Source organism: Microcaecilia unicolor, chromosome 3 (assembly GCF_901765095.1).
Source record: "Microcaecilia unicolor chromosome 3, aMicUni1.1, whole genome shotgun sequence".
Lineage (NCBI taxonomy): Eukaryota > Metazoa > Chordata > Amphibia > Gymnophiona > Siphonopidae > Microcaecilia > Microcaecilia unicolor.
In genome coordinates, this window is record NC_044033.1 from 375,537,903 (window position 1) to 375,553,825 (window position 15,923).

The window sequence follows — 15,923 nt, forward strand, 5'->3', positions numbered from 1 at the left end:
GTCTAGTTGACTCCTGTCGGGTCCCTGCTGGTCTACTCCTGTCTTCCAACTAAGGCCAGCCCCAGGGCCCTTCTTGAACCATGCTCTGGCCTTGCCTTTGCCAGGTGACTCACCTACTGCCAGTTGGGACCTGCCTAGCCTTTGGGCCTGGTGGGTAGTGCAAACTCAACTGCAAGCTACAAAAAAGGTATGGGATTTGTGTTACAAGACGTATGAGGAGAGACTTGCTGACCTGAACATGTATACCCTGGAGGAAAGGAGAAACAGGGGTGATATGATACAGACGTTCAAATATTTGAAAGGTATTAATCCGCAAACTAACCTTTTCTGGAGATGGGAAGGAGATAGAACTAGAGGACATGAAATGAGATTGAAGGGGGGCAGACTCAAGAAAAATGTCAGGAAGTATTTTTTCACGGAGAGAGTGGTGGATGCTTGGAATGCCCTCCCGCGGGAGGTGGTGGAGATGAAAATGGTAACGGAATTCAAAAATGCATGGGATAAACATAAAAGAATCCTGTTCAGAAGGAATGGATCCTCAGAAGCTTAGCGGAGATTGGGTGGCAGAGCCGGTGGGGGGAGGTGGGGCTAGTGGTTGGGAGGCAGGGCTAGTGCTGGGCAGACTTCTACGGTCTGTGCCCTGAAAATGGCAAATACAAATCAAAGTCAGATATACACATAAAGTAGCACATATGAGTTTATCTTGTTGGGCAGACTGGATGGACCGTACAGGTCTTTCTCTGCCATCATCTACTATGTTACTATAACCTATGACCTCATTTACCTTGAGTGTGATACTATGATAAAATAAGGAAAATGGTTACAAAGAAGTTAAAAGTATCAGCTATAAAGGTTATGACTTTACATCAGGCATGGATGTTGTTTAAAAATACTGTCTTGGAAACCCAGACCAGATGTAGTCCATATATTTACAAAGGTGGAAAGAAGAGCCAGCATGGTTAAAAGGTGATGTGAAAGAGGCTATTAGAGCCAAAAGAACATCATTCAAAGAATGGAAAAAGGACCTGAAGGAAGAAAATAAGCAACATAAGCACTGGCAAGTTAGATGCAAAGCACTTGTAAAGAAGGCTAAAAAAGAATATGAAGAGAAACTCACCAGAGAGACAAAAACTCACAGTAACAACTTTTTCAGGTACATCAGAAGCAGAAAACCTGTGAGGAAATCCTTGGGACTGTTAGATCATGAAGAAGCAAAAGGGGCACTCAGGGAGGACAAGGCCATAGTAGATAGACTGAATGAATTCTTTGCTTTTGGTCTTTATGGAAGAAGATGTAAGAGATTTACCTGTACCAGCAATGGTTTTCAAGGGTAACAATGTGGAGGAACTGAAAGAAATCTCAGTGAACCTAGAAGACGTACTGAGCCAAATTGACAAATTAGAGTAATAAATCACCTGAACCAGATGGCATGCACCCTAGGGTACTGAAAGAACTCAAACATGAAATTGCTGATCTGAGGTTAGTGATCTGTAACCTGTCATTAAAATCTTCCATAGTACCTGAAGATTGGAGGGTGGCCATGCAATTCAAATTTTTAAAAAGGGTTCCAGGCTAGTAAGCCTGACTTCAGTGCCAGGCAAAATAGTGGAAACTATTATAAAGATTAAAATTATGGAACACATAAACAAACATAGTTTAATGGAACAGAATCAGCATGGATTCAGCCAAGGGAAGTCTTGCCTTACCAATTTGCTTCATTTTTTTGAAGATGTGAATAAACATGTCAATAAAGGTAAGCTAGTTGATTAATTCAATTGGCTTATTTTCAAAGCACTAAGCCTTCCAAAGTTCCATAGAAACCTATGGAACTTTGGAAGGCTAAGTGCTTTGAAAATATGTGAATCTAGATTTTTCAAAAAGCTTTTGACAAAGTTCATCAGAGACTCATGATGAGAGGCAATGTTCTGTTGTGGATTAGGAATTGGCTATTGGACTGAAAACAGAGAATAGGGTTAAATGGCCATTTTTCTTAGTGGAGGAGGGTGAATAATGGAGTTCCTCAGGAATTTGAACTGGGGCAGGTGCTATTTAACATATTTATAAATGATCTGGAAATCGGAACAACTGAAGCAATTAAATTTGCAGATGACACAAAACTATTCAAAGTTGTTAAAACACATACGAACTGTGAAAATTTGCAGGATGACCTTAGGAAATTGGAAAACTGGGCATCCAAATGGCAGATGAAATGCATATCCTCTCCCTCCCCATGCCTTGTATTTAGGGTTGTGAGTGCCAATCCATGCTTGCTATCCCCATGTCTCCCGTCTAAGGTTATAGCTACCAATCCGTTTATGTTATCCACATGCCTTCCATTTAGGGTTATATATGTCTTCTGTATAGGGTTTTAGGTGCTGCTCCATGCATGTTACCCCCACATCTTCTGTTTAGGGTTCCAGGTGACAATCTGCACATGTTACCCCATACCTCCTGTTTAGGTTTGTAACTGTATCTCCATACAGGTTACCCCCATGCCTTCTGGAAGTACAAGGCAGTTATTTTACTGCTGTTTTGGTATGTGTGGTGAGGGTGTGCAGAGTTTGTGTGTTGTTTTAATTAATTCTCAGCTGTGCATAATAACATTCAAATTATATATAATTTGCTGATTGATTTTCAGCTTGATGTTTTATGTGTGACTGAGAGTTGGTTGTTGGATTTTGACTCAGCAGTCCTCTCCCAGTTAACTCCATCTTCGTATGTTGCTATCTCTTGTCCATGAGAGGGCAAGGGTGGAGTGTGTTGGTGATATTTAGAGTCTGTGTGATTGCGAGTGTGTGAGAGTTTTGTTATGGGTTCTTCTGTTGAATTTTTGTTTTAAAAATCTGCTTCTGTAAATTTTCTTTTGCTGTATTGTCCTCCTGGTGTGTTATATCAGGATTTTTATTTATTTTATTGAAGCTATTGGTACTTCAGGATTTGTGACATAAAATACTGTGATTATAGGTGATTTTAATTTGCATGCTAATATGGTAGTTGCTGATTTGGTTGTTCAAGATTTTATTTTTTTGATGTTGTGTTTAGGTTGGCAGCAGATGATATCAGTGCCTACTCATGTTGGTGGCCATGTGTTGGATTTGGTGTTTGTTCATGGAGAGAGTAAGATTCAGTTGGATGGTGACAGTAGCGGTTTCCATGGTGCTATGGTCCAATCATGTTGCTTTCTTTTACATTGTTGTTGGGGGACACAGAAGTGTCTAGTTTAACTATGGCTGTGGTACATAAGCAGTCACCATTTTAGTTGCAGGATCTGCATATGGTTTGGCTTCCTGCAATGTGGAAATTTGATATGTAGGAAGGATTGTCTGTTGATGAGGTGGTGAATGCATGGCATGGAGCGCTGGAGTGTGCCTTGGATCAAGTTGTGCCTCTTCGTGTTTATGATGTTAAGTGTAGGAAATGTCATTGTTGTTATATGCTAGAATTGCAGGAACAGAAATGTGTGTTGAGAATTGCAGGAACAGAAATGTGTGTTGCGGAGGAAAGCGCATAATTGGAGGAAATTGTCCTGATGTTTTTATGCAAGCAGAATATCTGGATTCATTGGAATTGAATAAGCAGACTGTTGTGTCTGCGAAATGTCTTTATTTTGATAATTGGATTGCTCAGGCCCCTTCTCAAGCGAAAGAACATTTTTCAGTGGTGAAATCTTTGGTGGTTCCTCATCCTAATGAGGAGTCTTTTCCTTCCAGCCAGGCGTTAGCTGATTTTTTCAGATGAAAATGTGCACGGCAGTTGTGCCTATCATGGTGAATGGTGGTTGTGCATTGGAGAGAGCCAAATTGTGGACTGAGTTTCAGCTTGTTGAGTTGCAGCAAATGGTGAGGGTGATTCAGGCACTCAGTAATTCCAATTGTGTTCTAAATTCATGTTCTATTGCAGTGTTCAAGGCCTTGAGATCAGATATCTCATATTCTATGTTTTTTCTTATTAATTGGATGTTGGCTGAAGTTGTTGTTCCTGAGGTAGTTGCATGTCCTCTGTTGAAAAAAAACCTTCATTGTGTGAGGAACAGGTTGATAGCTTTTGTCCTATTTCTAACTTAGTTTTATTTTGCAAAAGTACTCGAGAAGTTAGTGTTGTTTCAGTTTAGTGATTTTGTGGAGCAACAGTCTGTTGGATTCTTGTCAATTTGGTTTCCATTCTAGGCATAACATGGAGACACTTTTTTTTTAGGATGCTTGTTGAGATTTGCCTTGGTTTTGGACAGGATAAGCGACATTTGTTGATTTCATTGGCTGTTGTGGCTACTTTTGATGTTGTTAGTCATGTTATCTTGTTGGAGCTTCGCTCTTTTGGCATCGCAGGTAATGTTTTGGCTTGGTTTCAGTCTTTCTTGACGGGCAGTTCTTTTCAGGTGGTTCAGCATGCTTCTGTCTCCCAGTGGGCGCCTATGGCATCTGGTGTGCCACAGGGTTCTTGTTTGACGTCCCTGCTGTTCAGTCTATTTATGCATCCTGTGTGTCAGGTGTTGGCTTACTTGGGAGTCAGCTACCGTCTTTACTCAGGCGATTTACAATTCTATTTCGTTGTTCCCCCTAAGGTGAAAGATATTGTTGAAAGATATGTGTGAGAATGGATTATCTCTGAATGTGGCGAAGACGCAAATTTTATGGCTGGCCAATTTACTTTGGATTCTGTTTTTGTACCAGTGGTTACCTCACTTTGCAGCTTGGGAGTACTTTGGGATATGAGGTTATCTTTTAAACAACAGGTGGCTTTGAGCATCAAGGTTGTTTTTTTCAAATTGAAGATGGTATCTCAGGTTTGGAATTTTTTCTTCAGAAAATTTTTGTACTGTGTTGCGGAGTTATGTGCTATCTCATTTTGACTATTATAATGCTCTCTTGTGCAGACTTCCCCGCTCCATGTTACGGGCATTGCAGGTTGCACAGAATTCTGCTCTACAGCTTCTTTTGGGTTTGAGTCGAGAGGTGCATATTACTGCTCAACTGAAGATGTTGCATTGGTTACCTGTGGTGCAGTGTATTGAGTTTAAACTCCTGCTGTTGGTATTTCAGGCGCGTCAGGGTGTTGCTCCATTTACTTTGGTGCAATGTTTGCAGATTTATTGTCCTCTTGGGGTGTTTTGGTATCAAGATCTCAATTTGTTTGTTGTTCCTTTGTTTCATCAAGTGTGTTTGGAGGAAATTCAAAACCTGTTTTTTGTTGTTACTGGCCCCTGTCTGTGGAATTGTCTTTCTTTGGCCATGCGCCAGTTTTCTTCTGCGTCCCAGTTTAAGAAGCAGTTGAAAACCTGGTTGTTTTGTAAGGTGTTTGCCTGAGGGGAGGGCTTTTAGGATTTTCTGGGTTTTAGATGTTTGTATATTTTTTATAATGTTTCTGAATTTTTTTATAAGTGTTATTTTGTACCTTGCCTAGATGGTTGGAGAGGCAGACTAAATGTATTAAATAAATAAATAAACCCGTACCCCCTTGAAGGTTACCTCATAGATTACTGTAGTTCTTAATTTGCAGCCTCTTGCTACTAGGAGGCCTTTATGTTTTCACCACACATTTTTTGTGACCATTTTTATCTCCACAACCTCTTCCTGTATTGTAAGCATCCACCACCTCTTCTGTGAAAAAATATATCCTGAGGTTATTTCAGAGTGTATCCCTTTGAAGGTTTGATAACACTACTGAAAATAACGTATCTTCCAGGTATTTCAATGTTGTGTCCAGTGGCATAGTTAGGGGGGGGGGGCAGGGGAGCGGCTGCTCCTGTAAACAGATTTCTGATGGCGCCAGCGCCTATTTTTGATGCGATCTGTCACATTTAAAAGATGCGCCTTCGCCGTCAGAAGTCCACTCTCTGCTCCCCTGGCGCTTTCAACCTGGCTATGCTTCTGGTTGTGTCATATCCTTTCTCCTGAAAGACATGCAGATTTAGGACCTCAAGTCTCATCTTGCATGTTTTGGAAGAGTTTAGATCTTCCATTTATTATATTATAGATCCATTGAATTTTGTACATTATAAGATATAACACAATTCAAGAAGGAATTGAAAACTTAACATAGGAACATAAGAATAGCCATACTGGTCAGACCAATGGAACGATGAAGATAACAGTTGTATTTTTATTATGTGAAGTTCTGTTTATACTGAAGCTGTGAGTCATGGTGTTGTGATTTTACAGAATTTTGTTTGTAACATTATTATTTTCTGTGGTGTTATTTTTATTATGCATGTAATTTGTTCCTCACTTAGAATAATTATGATAATGCGGGTTATAAATACAAATAAATTATTATTATTAATAATATTAATATCAACAGTATTAATTTCAAAGGAACTTTAGTGGCAGGACAGGGGGGTCGCGATCTGAGATTGAATAGGGTCTACAGCTGTAGCCTAATGGTTAATGCAGTGCTCTGAGAATGTTGGGAACTGGGTTCAATTCTACCTGCTGCTCCTTGTGACTCTGACTAAATCATTTAACCCTCCATCGCCCCAGGTACAAAATAAGTACCTGTGTATAATATGTAAACTGCTTTGGTTGCAACCCCAGAAAGGCAGTATATCAAACCCCTTTGCGTAATGTGCAGAATCAGCGGATAAAGTAACCAATATTGTCTATTTTTCTTTGTTTTAATGTAAATGTACAACATTTAGAGACATTATTGCTCAATGCAATAGATAGATTTTTGCACACAGCTACTAGGTGAGGATTCTAGTAGTTTGTGAGCCCGAGTTGCCTGAAGAAGAGATATAAGGTAATGAGGTGCTCATTGAAGTTCCTTGCAGAGAGACTATTGATTGGATCATTAATTATATAACTTACCCCAGGAAAACTAAGACACAATTACAAATAGTTTTCCGGGGTTGTTTTGCTGTTGGTTATTGTCTGGATAATTACTTGGCTTTTTTTCATGATCACTTTGGTAGGAGAAACAGTGCTTCAAGTTCAGATGTCTTTAAACTGCCTAGCCTTACTGTTAGAGCCCAGCGCTATGTTTAAGTGTGGAATAACACTGCTTTTGTTAGCAGTGTTAGTACAAGAAGCAAAACTAAGTTAGGGGCCATATCGGACTGCAAAAAAGTCAGTCCTTTCTTTATGGGGTGATGCTTAGGCAGTTAAGTGCTGAATAGCACACTTAACCATATAAGAGATAACCAGCTGCATAAACCCAGATATGGTTTGCTTTACTGATTTTACGACTAGTGTAGTTCAAGTGAGAGTGTCTCTCTGCATGTTTTTATGCGAAGGGATTTTACGACTAGTTTGTTCAAGAGAGAGAGTCTCTCTGCATGTTTTTATGCGAAGGGACAGCACGGCGGCGCAGCATATTGCTTCCATCAAATGTACTGAATTTTGTAATAAAGACGTATGCACTTTGCTACACTTTTGCGACCCTACTACTACTACTATTTAGCATTTCTATAGCGCTACAAGGCATACGCAGCGCTGCACAAACATAGAAGAAAGACAGTCCCTGCTCAAAGAGCTTACAATCTAATAGACAAAAAATAAATAAAGTAAGCAAATCAAATCAATTAATGTGAACGGGAAGGAAGAGAGGAGGGTAGGTGGAGGCGAGTGGTTACAAGTGGTTACGAGTCAAAAGCAATGTTAAAGAGGTGGGCTTTCAGTCTAGATTTAAAGGTGGCCAAGGATGGGGCAAGATGTAGGGGCTCAGGAAGTTTATTCCAGGCGTAGGGTGCAGCGAGACAGAAGGCGCGAAGTCTGGAGTTGGCAGTAGTGGAGAAGGGAACAGATAAGAAGGATTTATCCATGGAGCGGAGTGCACGGGAAGGGGTGTAGGGAAGGACGAGTGTGGAGAGATACTGGGGAGCAGCAGAGTGAGTACATTTATAGGTTAGTAGAAGAAGTTTGAACAGGATGCAAAAACGGATAGGGAGCCAGTGAAGGGTCTTGAGTAGAGGGGTAGTATGAGTAAAGCGACCCTGGCGGAAGATGAGACGGGCAGCAGAGTTTTGAACCGATTGGAGAGGGGAGAGGTGATTAAGTGGGAGGCCAGCAAGAAGCAGATTGCAGTAGTCTAGACGAGAGGTGACAAGGGTGTGGATGAGGGTTTTGGTAGAGTGCTCGGAAAGAAAGGGGCGGATTTTACGGATGTTGTAAAGAAAGAAACGACAGGTCTTGGCGGTCTGCTGGATATGAGCAGAAAAGGAGAGAGAAGAGTCAAAGATGACCCCAAGGTTTCGAGCTGAGGAGACAGGGAGAATGAGAGAGCCATCAACAGAAACAGAAAACGGGGGGAGCGGGTCCACTCAAAGATTTGTTCTCCAAAACACGTGATTAAAGGTTTTATTCCCTTTTTTTTTTGAAGGCTCCTCGTACTTTTTGTTTTGTTCACTCCTAAATTTGTAAAATGGTAACAACTGTTCTATTTCTCTACCACATGCAAGTACCAGGAGTCCAGAAAAGCATGTGAGATAGTAAAGTTTGTCCTACCGTGGACCTGCTGTCTTTTCTGGAAAAAAACCTTTGAAAGCTGTTTACCGTAAGAGCCAATTGTCCAGGTAAATTGATCTACCTGAAAATTGCCCTCCTCAGACTGGATAAAATTAACACACGGTTCACAATGCATATAGTCCTGGATCCTATATATGGCACCCAGATTTGCATCCCCAAATTTGGGCAGGCTTCTGAATTTTACATGCAAATGAATTGAATAATGATCTCTGAGCAATCAGTAAATTGGGTTCTAACAACCAATTATTGAAGTTAATTGGCACTCATTTGAATTCTCATGCACATCCAGCTGCGTAGTATTCTATAAGGGAGTGTGCCTAACTCCCATACCCCTGGATTCTATATAGCGTGCCCAGAGATCGGCGCCAAAATCAGCGCAGATTCTATAAAAATGTACGTAATCTAACAAGTTTAACAAGCTAACGAGCGCTGATAACAGCACTTAACAAGCAATAATGATCACTAATTGGCACTGATTAGAATTCAGGCACACAACTTGCTAAGCGTATTCTGTAATGATGTGTGCAGGCAAAAAGGGGCGTGATTATAGGTAGAGAAATGAGCATTTCATGGGCATTCTGAAATTTTCACACCTAGTTATAGAATATGGCCCAGTGTGCTTAAATCTATGCACTGGGATTTAATTCACATTTTCATTGGTGTAAATGGATACGCGTAGACTTAGACTCTAAAATATCAACTAAGGGGCCCTTTTACTAAGCCGTATGGGCACCTACGCATGCCCAACGTGTGCCAAGTCAGAACTACTGTCCAGCTACTGCTTGGTCTGGGCAATAATTTCATTTTTTATGTGCGTGCAGTACACACGCTGGAAAATTTCCAGTGCTTGGCGCTAACCAGGCGGTAATCAGCAGTGCACATGCACTGCTGATTACTGCCTGGTTAACGCATGAGACCATACCACTATGTCCAGGTCTCATGCCCAAAATGAACCCGCACCAATTTTTATTTGCTGCATGTCCATTTTTGGCCCAAAAAAAGGCCTTTTTTGCAGGTGCGCTGGAAAATGGACCTGCGCGTGTCCAATACACTCATCTACACCAGCGCAGGCCATTTTTCAATGCACCTTAGTAAAAGGACCCCTAAGTGTATTCTATAATCGGTGCCTAAATCTAGGCACCGATTATAGAATACACTTAATCGGCACTGATTTCAGTGCCCATTTTTTAGGTGCCCTATATAGACTCTCCCCCGTAGCGTGTAACTCAAAAGGGGGCATGGCTAAGGGAGGGGCATGGGTGTGTCAGGAGCATTCCAAAAAGCTGTGCACATAATTATAGAATACTGGGTCAACGTACCCACTTTGGGCGTCAGCATTTACATCAGGTTTCAGCAGGTGTAAGTCTGGCGGTTAAAATGTAGGCATGAGAATTGGCATTCAGCATAATTCTATAAAGGAACACACCCTTTATAGAATCGCAATTAACACCGCTCTTTTCCAGAACCTATTGTTCTTTATATGGCACCTTAATTTCCAAGTAGAAATTGAAGCATATTCTACACAACAATGCGCTAACTTAATTGGTTAACTAGCTAGTCAGTGCTGTCAATTGGATTTTAACAAGCAATTAGCATTAATTGGCATTAAGATTTACATATACAACTCAGTGTATTCTATAATGTGGTGCATGTAAATCCAAGTTGCATAGTTGAAAAGGGGGTGCAGAATGGGTGGGTCATGGGTGTTTCTAAAATCTATGCGCATTATTATAGAATACACCTGCTCTGTGCTTAATTTATGCATTGGGATTTACGCCAAGTAAAACATGGTCTAAATGGATGCGACCAAATTCGGTCACATGGACAGGTGCTCGACATATTCTATATACCGCATGGAAATTTAAGCCGATTCTATAAAATTTAGGCGTACTTTAGAGAATATGGCGAGGCGTATTTTTTTGTCTGTCCAGATTTTTCAGGTGCCATATATAGAATCTAGCCCTAAATCCATTAGCACACCTTAGTAAAAGGACCTCTTTGTGTTTAGATTACAGAATTTTCACAAATAAATTAATTAGGGGCCCTTTTATCACCCAGAGGTAGGGCTACTGCTGGGCTTGCATGCAGCATATCAGCCCTACTGCTGGGCTTGCCTTCCGCGTGCCTTTTCCAGCATTAGAAAATATTTTTTATTTTCTGGTATTGGTGGGTGGGGAGTGGGCATGCCCAGTGGTAATCAGGCAGTGCCATGCACTGTCCGATTACCGCTGGAGCCCTCACTACCTCCTAAATAGGAGGCAGTATGGCTTGGCCATGCAGCAATTTTTTTTATTACCACACAGCCATTTACTGTACTTTAAAAAAGAAAAACAAAAGAATGAGGTGTAAAATTTACAGACACTATGTCGCTGGGCACCTGCCTACGAAAATTTTCTAAAGAAACAACACACATAGGGGCCCTTTTACTAAGGTGCATGGAGGGGCATAATCGAACGGCGCCGGCCATCTACATGGGCGGCCATCTATATGGCCGGTGACACAAACAGCGGTCCCAAACCGTATTATCAAAAAAGATAGCCGGCCATCTTTCATTTCGATAATATGGTTGGGGCGGGCCAAATGTCAGAGATGGCCGGTATCGGTTTTTGCCGATAATGGAAACCGAGGCAGGCCATCTCAAACCCAGCCAAATCCAAGGCATTTGGTCATGGGAGGGGCCAGCATTTGTAGTGCACTGGTCCCCCTCACATGCCAAGACACCAACCGGGCACCCTAGGGGGCACTGCAGTGGACTTCAAAAATTGCTCCCAGGTACATAACTCCCTTACCTTGGGTGCTGAGCCCCCCCAAAACCCACTCCCCACAACTGTACACCACTACCATAGCCCTTAGGGATGAACGGGGGCATCTAGATGTGGGTACAGTGGGTTTTGGGGGTGGGGTTGGAGGCCTCCCATTTACCACCACAAGTGTAACAGGTAAGGGGGGATGGTGAAGTGCACTGCACTCACTAAAAACTGCTCCAGGGACCTGCATACTGCTGTCATGGAGCTGGGTATGACATTTTTTTGGGTGGGAGGGGGTTGATGACCATTGGGGGAGTAAGGGGAGGTCATCCCCGATTCCCTCCGGTGGTCATCTGCTCAGTTGGGGCACTTTTTTGGGACTTGGTCCTGAAAATAAATGGACCAAGTAAAGTCGGCCAAATGCTCGTCAGGGCCAGCTTTCTTTTTTCCATTATCGGCTGAGGGCGGCCATGTTTTAACAACGCCCCCGTCCTGCCTTCGATACGCTTCCGACACGCCCCCTTGAAGTTTGGCCGGCTCCGCGACGGACTGCAGTTGAGGCCGGCCAAAATTGGCTTTCGATTATGCCGATTTTGACGGACTTGAGAGATGGCCAGCCATCTTCCGATTTGTGTTGAAAGATGGCCAGCCTTCTCTTTCGAAAATAAGCTGGATAGGCACCTATACGCATCCATTGTGCATCAATTTGGAACTGCCACCCAGCTACCATGATCCCCGGGCAGTAATTCCATTTTTTATGCATGTCTGATACGCGCGGCAGAAAATATTTTTTACTTCCTACTGCGTGGCGCTAACCGGGCAGTAATCAGCAGTGTACATGGCTGACAATTAGTTGACGCATGAGACCTTACCACTGTCAGTGGGTGGTGGTAAGGTAAATATTCAAGTGAACAGTATAAGCTTATATTTGTGTCTTTGTACTTTGGAACCATCTCTTTTGTCATTCACCACCTCCACTGGCCACAACTACATCCTCATGTAGGTTAGAGTAACCATATTCCTTTTTTACATATTTGTAGAAGGGCACAATCTAGAGATGAAAGCTTCAGTTGAGAGATTCGGTTCTATTATTCAGTGAGGCAAAGCCTTTGATAGCTCTGCCCAGTGGCAGCCCTGCCATTAGGCTAACTGAGGCAGGGGCCTCAGACAGCACACTTCATGGAGCAGCATCTCGCTCCTTTCCGCCCCCACACCGGCCGTAGTCTGGCTTCTTCCCCCTTTCTTTCTCAACCCCCTTCCCCGAGTGTACCTTCTTTTTTTGGTTCTCCAAAAGTCATCATCGGCAGCAAATTGCATATGCTGCCCTGCCGCCACTGACAGCTTCTTCCCTGTACTGCTATCTGCCTCTGAGGAAACAGGAAGTTACGTTAGAGAGGCAGGCTACAGTACAGAGAAGAAACCAATGCTGGTGGCAGGGCAGCATATGGGAATCGCTGCTGCCACCGCAGCCTTTTGGAAAACCAAAAAGAAAAAAGGTACACTCTGGGAAGGGGGTTGAGGAAGAAAAGGGGGAGATGTCAGACCATGGCTGGGGGGGGGGGGGGTAGAGAGGGAGTTGGGAGAGAGAGAGTGTGAAGGGAGAGCCTGAAGTCACCCACAGAGCATCCTCTTTAGGGCACTGATGCCTTGCCTCCCTGCTCAGGCAACTGTTGGCCTACGTCTCTTCTCTGGACTTGTTACACCGCATATCCAGCACAGCCGAAGCCCCCTTGGGATAGGCTGCTCTTTGCCTTTTGGCACCTTGCATCCTGCACAGCCAAAGCCCCCTTGGGATAGGCTGCTCCGTACCTTGTGACACCTTGAACCCTGCACAGCCAAAGCCCCTTGGGATAGTCTGCTCCATATCTAGCAACACCTTGAACTCTGCATAGCTAAAGCCCCCTTGGGATAGGCTGCTCCATACTTGCAACACCTTGAACCCTGCGCAGCCAAAGCCCCCTTGGGATAGGCTGCTCCATGCCTTTTGGTACTTTGTATCCTGCACAGCCAAAGACTCTTGGGATAGGCTGCTCCATGCCTTTTGGCACTTTGTAGCCTGCACAGCCAATGCTTCCTTGGGATAGGCTGCTCTGTACTTGTGCCACCCTGTATCCTGCACAGCTGAAGCAACCCTTGGGATAGGCTGTCCTGGGCTTTCCAACACCTGGTCCCTCACTTTCTCTTCTTCTGTTTTCCCCAGTGACTCGTCCGCACCTGGTCAGCTGTATATGGTTGTTGCAGCTTGCCATCCGCCTAAGAGCTCACTCTCCTAGGACATTACAGACTGCCTGAGCCATGAGCTCAACTGAGTCATCTGCTATTCAGTTGTTGCACCAAATAGCGATTCAACTCCAGCAACTCTCTGGTGCAAGAATTATCACAACATATGGACCATCTGCAGAAATTGGAAGAAATGGTGGCTGCCTCACCTTCATCTGACACAGCCTCGAGGCCGGCGGCTCCTTTTTGCAATTCCTGCCTACCGGAGGCCCCACCTCCTTGCTTCAATGGGAACCCTAGGAGCTATCGCGGCTTTTTAAACCAATGTCAGATAGTCTTCGAGCTCCAGGCTAAAATCTTTATCTCAGACAGAAGCAAAGTAGTCTTTATTATCTCTCTCCTCACTAGAGTATAGAACATCACTAAGAAGAAGACTCAGAACTCTTAAATAAAAATCTTCTTTAATGCAGTAATCAAACAAGGAAAAATAATTTACAATTCAGGTGTGATGGACAAGAGTTTTTGCCTTGCAAACCGAGAGTCTGTTCTCCAACAACTCTCTCTCTCTATATAGAAAGGAAGCTGGGAGAAGTTCAACAACATGCTGGAAGTAATGCTGTTTATATTTTTACATTGGTGAAATCTTGATAGAGTTACAGTAGCTTGAAAAGATCATACAACACAATACAGCTTAGGCAGTTTCAATTCACAGAGGAGATATGCTGCAGACTAACTCTTACAGACCCAATGGAGAGAGAAGGGGGGGGGGGGTGACAACTATCCCAGCATGCAAAGAGAACAAGGTAAGCCAGCAGAAAGAATCCCATAAGACACAGAGAAGTGGACATGTCTTATTATATATCCTATTATCTGCCTTCATGTAAATAGTGGGAAGAATATTGAGCCAGTCTTGGTGTTGTTCCTTTGGAGAATAGCAGAAGGAACAGTGGAGATGACCAGAAAACTAGTGTACAGCCAAGTAATTTCTTCAACAAAATTCTTTATTCACAAACATCTCACATATAATACATGCTCATAACTGATTTTAAAGGACCCGACATGGGCCTTGTTTTGCCGACACTGCCTGCATCAGGACTCACAAAAGATAAATCCCAATGTGCATATATAGGATGTAAATAGTTATAAATAAGTCACAATATTTATTTATTTATTTATTTATTGCATTTGTATCCCACATTATCCCACCTCTTTGCAGGCTCAATGTGGCTTACAATACATCATGGGTACTGGAAATAGAAGTGAATATACATTAGGTTTACAGAGGGTTTGTGTTACATGGTAGTGAATTACATGATGGTGTTAAAGCAAAAGACATTATAAGACAGTTCTAGAAGTTCAAAGATTATACAGTTACACATGTTGATCTTTGTGATATATCTTTTCGAAGAGAGAGGTTTTTAATAGTTTGCGGAAATTGGTCCATTCATAGGCCGTTTTCAAGTTACATGGCAGCGCATTCCAGAGCTGCGTGCTTGTATAGGAAAAGGTAGATGCATGCATTGATTTGTATTTCAAACCCTTACACTTGGGAGGATGAAGAATGAGGGGTGTGCGGGAAGATTTGTTTGTGTTCCTGGGTGGTAGTTCTATTAGATCTGACATGTAGGCTGGGGCGTTACCATGGATGATTTTATGGACTAAAGTGCAAAGTTTAAACGTGATGTGTTCTTTTAGTGGGAGCCAGTGTAGTTTTTCTCGTAGGGGTTTCGCACTTTCGTATTTTGGTGTGCTGAATATTAGACTGGCTGCCGTATTCTAAGCTGTCTGGAGTTTTTTGAGTATTTGCTATTTACAGCCAGCGTAGAGTGAGTTTCAATAGTCCAGATGACTGAGTACCAGTGATTGTACTAGATTGCGGAAGACAATCCTTGGAAAAAATGGTCTAACAATATGCAGTGTAGAACCTATAGGGGAGTGAAAACATACCTTCCCCTAGTAACAAAATCAATCAACAACAGTTCCAGCATTCGTTGATTAAAATGGCAGCACTTCTTCACGCTTAAGGAAGCAGTTATGTGTATGTATATATGTGAGCTGTTTGTGAATAAAGAATTTTGTTCAAGAAATTATTGTCTGCACACTGGTCTTCTGGTCATCTCCACTGCACTGTGAGTTGTGGAGTTTTGTCCCTCTTCTTTGTGTTCTCTGGTTCCTTTGGAGCGTAACAATTTCTGTTTTCTCTTAAAAAAAAACCCCACAAGGTAACACTCCCATGACATCACAGCTTCTCATAGATTCTAGAAAGCTCTCTGGAAATTCTACTTCAGTATCTTTAATATTTCCAGCAACATTTTGTTTATTTATTAGGATTTATTTATATCCTTTTGAATAAATTCACCTAAGGCAGTGTACAGCACGTATAACACAGATATAGACAATAATTTAGATTGTAAGCTCTGTTGAGCAGGGACTGTCTTTTTCATGTTAATTTGTACAGCGCTGCGTAAGTCTAGTAGCACTATAGAAATGTTTAATT